We start from the raw sequence: 5880 nt of genomic DNA, 5'->3' as shown, positions 1-5880 counted from the left end.
CCGTTCTGCGGAAAGGCATCCGAGGATACCAATGCCCATCTCCAGAACTTCCTGGAGGTGAGTAACACCATCAACCCCAAAGGAACTACACTGGATAGCGTCTGTCCTTGTCTGTTCCCGTTTCACTACTTGGGAAAGCCAAGACGTGGTTCTATTCCAACAAGGAAGCTTTCACTACATGGGAACCTTGTTCGAATGCATTCCTAGTAAGATACTTTCTAGTGGGCAAGACCAATGCCCTCCAGAATAGGATCACCGGAATTCAACAAGTGCCGGATGAGAGCATCCCGGAAGTCTGGGAATGTCTCTCGGAGTATATTCAAGCATGCCCACACCACGGCATAGAAGAATGGCTGATTATTTAGAACTTCTTCCAAGGCCTGAATCAGCAAGCCCAGGACCACGTAGACACAGCAGCGGGTGGTTCCTTCCTTTCTCTCGATGTTGCGGGAGCAAAGGCGCTGATCGACAAGATAGCTTCCAACCAGAGTTGGAAAGGAGAAAGGTAGCCAGCCCGTCCCAGGGGCATGCATCAGATCGACACAGTCGATATGTTAGCTGCCAAATTGGAACTTCTGATGAAGAAGCTGGAATCTCCGCAATAGGAGGTTAATCAGGTTTCGGAGTCTCGTATGACATGTGAAACATGTGGCGAGACTGGGCACTAGGGCAAGAGGATGCAAACTTTGTTGGGAGCAACAACAATCGCAACATAGGATTCCGTCCTCAGCAGGGTTGGAACTCCAGCCCAACCTCCCCTTCGGTCAACAACAAGGTATGAATTTCAATAACAGTTTTCATCCCATATTAAAAGATCTAGTGTACGGCCAAAAGCAAATTAATGACAACATTAGTAAGAAATTCCTTGCTAATGACAATATCTTGGAATCTATGGCTGCACAACTAGAGGGATTTAATTCTGTTATTAAGAACCAACTGAGCTTTAATAAGATGATAGAAACTCAAGTAGCTCAACTTGCATCTTCTTGTCCTTACGTTTACACGGGGAAACTACCCGAGCAACCGGAAGTACACTCGAAAGAAAATGTTAGTGCGGTGACCACGCGTGGTGGTAAGACCACGCAAGAGCCACCTTTTCCACAGGATGCAGGAAAGTAGTTGAAGACTGTAACCGCTAGCCATACCGATGTTGAAGACGAAGTGCAGGAGGAGGCTGTCGAATCCAACACTTCTGCTACCCAGGAAGACCCCGTGGAATCCCCTAGAACTTCACGGGGCTATCACGACACAGCTGCCTTACCGTTTCCAGAGCGGATAAGGAAGCTGGTGGCCAACGAGCAATTCGGCAAATTCATTGAGGTAATAAAGAAGTTGTATGTAAACATACCGCTTCTTGACGCTATGCAGGTACCCACGTATGCCAAGTATATCAAGTATATTCTTGGAAACAAGCGGACACTGCTCACCACCGAGGTTGTGCAGTACATTGAAGAGTGTAGCGCTGCTATACTCGATCCTCTCCTGGTGAAGAAGAAAGACCCAGGCTGCCCCACCATCACCTTCTTGATCATAGCCCAACACTTTTCGAATGCCCTCTGTGTCAAAGGTAGTTTATGACAAACTTAACCATCATGCAATTGCCCCTACTGCCATGTGTTTGCAGCTAGTAGACCAAACGGTCCGCTACCCCGCGGGAATAGCAGAGAACATTCCGGTGAAAATCCAGAATTTCTTCATTCCCGTTGACTTCGTCATACTCGACATGGAAGTCGACACCAAGACGCCGCTCATTCTAGGCAAGCCATTCTTGAGTACAGCAAACGCCCATATTGATGTTGGAGCTGGAGAAATTCAGCTCAACATTAATGGTCAAAAGGAGAAGTTCGCCTTCAAACCGAAGGTCGAACAATGCTAACTAGTCAAGGAGGTCCATCGGAAAAAGAAACCCGAGAAAGAGGCGAAGAAACCATCGCTTCCAAACATTGAAGCCCTCATTGAGTTCTTGGAAAGTCTGCGGATTCTGGAGGAGTTAGAAATTCAGGAGGAAGCAAAGAAAATCAAGCTTCATAATTAGAAGAATGCCAAACGAAGAATCCAGCATAAGAAATTTCTAGAATCACAGAAGGCAAAGGTCGAAACACCACCCACACCCAAGAAAGTGTGGCGGAAGAAAGGGTCATCGCCCAAGACTCCATCCGGCGACGACAACCAAACCAAAGGAATAGAGAGTCCGGCTCCGGACTCTAAACCCGAGCCCTCGCCATGAGGTACGTGGTACTTATCCATCGTTCCATTAAATATAGGATAGTCTAGTTTTTCCTTGCATAAATTTCTTTTCTTCTTGCATAAGCATGTTTGAAATTTAGCCAACACATGTTTAAAATTAGAAACTTTGCATCTCCAGAACTTCACAGAAAAATCTCAAAAAAATTTGGCCAATTGTCAGGCCGGCCGGCCCGACCTTCTTTCTTCTGGCAGGGGACAGCAAGGAGTGGACTCTTGGAGTAAAGAATAATTAAGGGACAAAGGGGGAGCATGGGAACATGCAGAGGCAGGCCGCGTGGCCTCATTGAGGCCAGACGGCCTCTGTCATCCACCCATGTCCCATCACCACTGACGAGAATCACTTCACCAGCAAGTCTAAGGAGTAGAGCTTCGACGTGGCTCGCTCGGCGCCGCTCAAGGGCCGGCCGGCATGCCCCAGGCCGGCCGGCCTGGCCTCTACGCTTGGCCATAAAAGCCAATGAGAGTGACGCTCCTCGGTGCTCCAGAGTCTCAGGTTTAATTGCCTCAGCTCGGCCAGAGTCTCAGGTTTAATTGCCTCAGCCCGAGCTCCTTAATCCCCTCTCCCTTTTTTAGTTTCTTTGCTTAATTGAGCTGTTTTAAGTTGATTAAGTAAAGAACTTAAGTGCTAGCTCGCCCCAAAAATAAAATTTGAGTAGTAATTAGTGAAGTTCATAAACCAGAAAACACAAAAATATTTCCCCTTTAAATAAAATCATGGCACGCTGAACATTAAATGTTTGTGGTGGTTTAAACGCCCCGCAAGAATGACTAACGCTAACACTAACCCTCTTCTTAACCCCTTTGCTCGTACTAATTTTTGCAGGCACCATGCTGCATCGAGCCAAGGAGGAGGTCAAGAAGGCACTCTTGAGAAAATCGAGAAGCTCGCGGAGTTCGTCTTCTTCTCGGTATAGCATGTCGGTCGACTCCGGTCACTGTTGACACGCATCCCGGGAGGAAGAAGAAATTCCCGCAGTCCCACAAAGTTGTTTCCGCATCCGGATCCTGACGATGATTGAACAAATCGTTGTCAACAACTACTACGAGCGGCAAGCACTTGAGCTACTGAAGAGGCAGACCTATGGCTATGCCAAGAGGTTCGAAACCCGCTTCCTCATCATGACGGGGCTCCTGCAAGACATGAACCAAGCCTTCACTACCGTCGGATGGGAGAACTTCGCCGACATCGTCGAGCCAGGTTCGCAACTCTTGACCATGGAATTCCTCATGTCTCTTACTGTTGAAGAAACTAACACAGAAACTAAAGTTTATTTTTGGGTCTTTAACGAACAATTTGAAATGACCCTCCAACAATTTGGTGTCGCTTTGGGTTTTAATAAAAGATGCATCCTGGACCCCAACACACTTGCTGAATGCTATGAGTATGACCGTAGCTCTTGGTGGAGTGCAATTTCTAATGAACCTATGGGTAGTAAGAACAACATAGTCTCAATTCATAATCCTACTATGAGGTTTCTCGCCAAGTGGCTCGCCATGGTTGTGAACTCTTGCACAGACCTTTGCCTCTGCAGCTTGCCTGAGCTGCAGTATCTGTAAGCTATGGCGAACAAGATTCACTTTTCGCCCGTCAGGAGCATGCTTGCTCATTGGCAGAAGATGATTTCGGGCTGAAGCCCCATCGACATAACCCCACAGGTCACTCGTGTGGCAAGGTATGTAAAAGCGATGGATGGCGCCAAAGTCACCTTCTTGCCTGAGATGGAGGTGTATAGATACGAGGTCGGTCTCGAGCATTTTGTGCAAGGGCACATGATGTGAGAGGGGCCAGGGAACTCTATCTTTATGTGTTATACCGGGTATGATAGTGAGATCGAGTTGCCATGCACGAGACTCTCTCTCTCTCTACTCGGTGAAAAGTCTAACATTAAAGATGGAGAAAAGAGAACCCGCACGGCGGTGCGTTGCAGGCCCACAGACGAGGAGCAGGACCCGGCGCGAGCTGGCTAGAGCATGTCCATCACGACGGACACCTCCGATTCATGCCTCGGCACAACCGGGGCCGTCCTTGCAAAACATGAGCTTCAAGGAGGCATACGGGCATTGCACTTACGACCCGTATCAGGCCGGCAGCAGTGTATTCGCCGGTGGGCAAGGACCGTACTACCCTGCAGGTATGCATCCGTCTTATGGTCCACAGGTGGGGCCTTCATCGTCAGCACGGTTCAACTATGAGGACCCGATTCTCCGGAGTATCACGGATCTCTCGAACCGCATCAGCACCCTTGGCACACAGCAGCAGCAGATGCAGGACACGATGGCACACAACACCCAGCTCACTCAGGAGAGCTGGGGGCAGACTTCCGCTTTGCAGTACGACGTCTCGAACGTCTTCATTCACCTTGGGCTGGACTATCAGCAGTCCCAGCAATACCTGCCATACCAGCAGCCTGAACAAGAGAACAACGACGACGAGGAGGAGAACAACGACGACAATGTGGAGGATATGGATGATGATGAGGAGGACCCCGATAAGGGAGAGCAGGACTCTGATGAGGAGGACTGAGCTTCATCGAAGCTTGGGGGGACCACAGTCCAGGTAAGTCATCGCACCCGTCCTATTTTTCATTAACCGTGCCAAAAAAAATAAATAATATATATATATAATAAGTATAAAAATGAATAGTATCATAAAAAAATCCCTAAAACATTTCCATTCTTTGAAAACAAATCTATATGAGTGGAAATTCGTGTAAGCTCTTACTTTGGAAATGATGAATAGTTGCTCTGTTTAAACCCTGTATGTGCCTCGTTTACCTTTTTACTCTCCTAGTACCTGAACTAGTTGGCACATATTAGTTTCACTGAAAATCTGGTTGTGTGGAGGCATGAGTTTAAATTCTAAAGTCTAAGTTGTTGCGGGATTCGAGATAGCCCAAACCAGAATTTAAACTACTTGCTCTAGTAGGGAACACCTCGAAATTCTTTTCAAAATTAAAATTTTGGTAAAGGTTTCCCATGGTTAAAATGACCCATCCAGAGCCTTGTTGTGACACCCCGGCCCAGGGCTTAATAGGATACTCATACAAACAAGTTGCAAATTTGGGGATGGGTGACCGACCGAGAAGTTCTTCCCAGGTGCGCACGAGTGAGGACAAAGTGTGCAGAAAAGACTGGTGTTGGTCTGTGAGGACAGTCTATGTCCTAGAAAGCAACCAGATGTAAGCGGGATCGGCCTCGGGGAGGCGGGACGTTATAGAATGGTATCAGAGCCGACTCTCACGGTTTCACGGGCACGTACGGGCGTAAGTGCGGAGGCATGAGCACGGGCGCGTGGGGGCGCAGATGCCACCGGCATGTGCACGGGCACGTGGCGGGTCAGTGCACGGGCATTTGGGATGCGCCGTTGGCACTGGACGCACGGACGTGGCACAGGGACCGTTGGCACTGGACGCACGGACGTGGCACATGGGCTGCTGGCACTGGACGTACGGGACGTGGCCAAGAGAGGACGTTCCTGGCTTGGGATTGACCGACGAGGACGTCGGTCTCTTAAGGGGGTGAGCATGTGACACCCCGGCCCAGGGCTTAATAGGATTAATAGGATACTCATACAAACAAGTTGCAACTTCTTTTCCGGAAGCCGGTCTCCAAAGAACTCTGAGGTTAAGCATG

The 5880-nt window shown here is 48.6% G+C and overlaps 1 non-coding gene across 1 annotated transcript; it reads right to left on the bottom strand.

Annotated features, from left to right (window-relative positions):
- Positions 1-236: 236 nt before the first annotated feature.
- On the bottom strand, positions 237-343 carry LOC120657804. The gene has a single exon (XR_005668340.1). It is a non-coding gene; the product is annotated as a small nucleolar RNA R71 (small nucleolar RNA).
- Positions 344-5880: the final 5537 nt, after the last annotated feature.

This window comes from Panicum virgatum, chromosome 1N (assembly GCF_016808335.1).
Source record: "Panicum virgatum strain AP13 chromosome 1N, P.virgatum_v5, whole genome shotgun sequence".
Taxonomy (NCBI): Eukaryota; Viridiplantae; Streptophyta; class Magnoliopsida; order Poales; family Poaceae; genus Panicum; species Panicum virgatum.
This window is presented reverse-complemented; position numbering and strand designations above follow the sequence as displayed.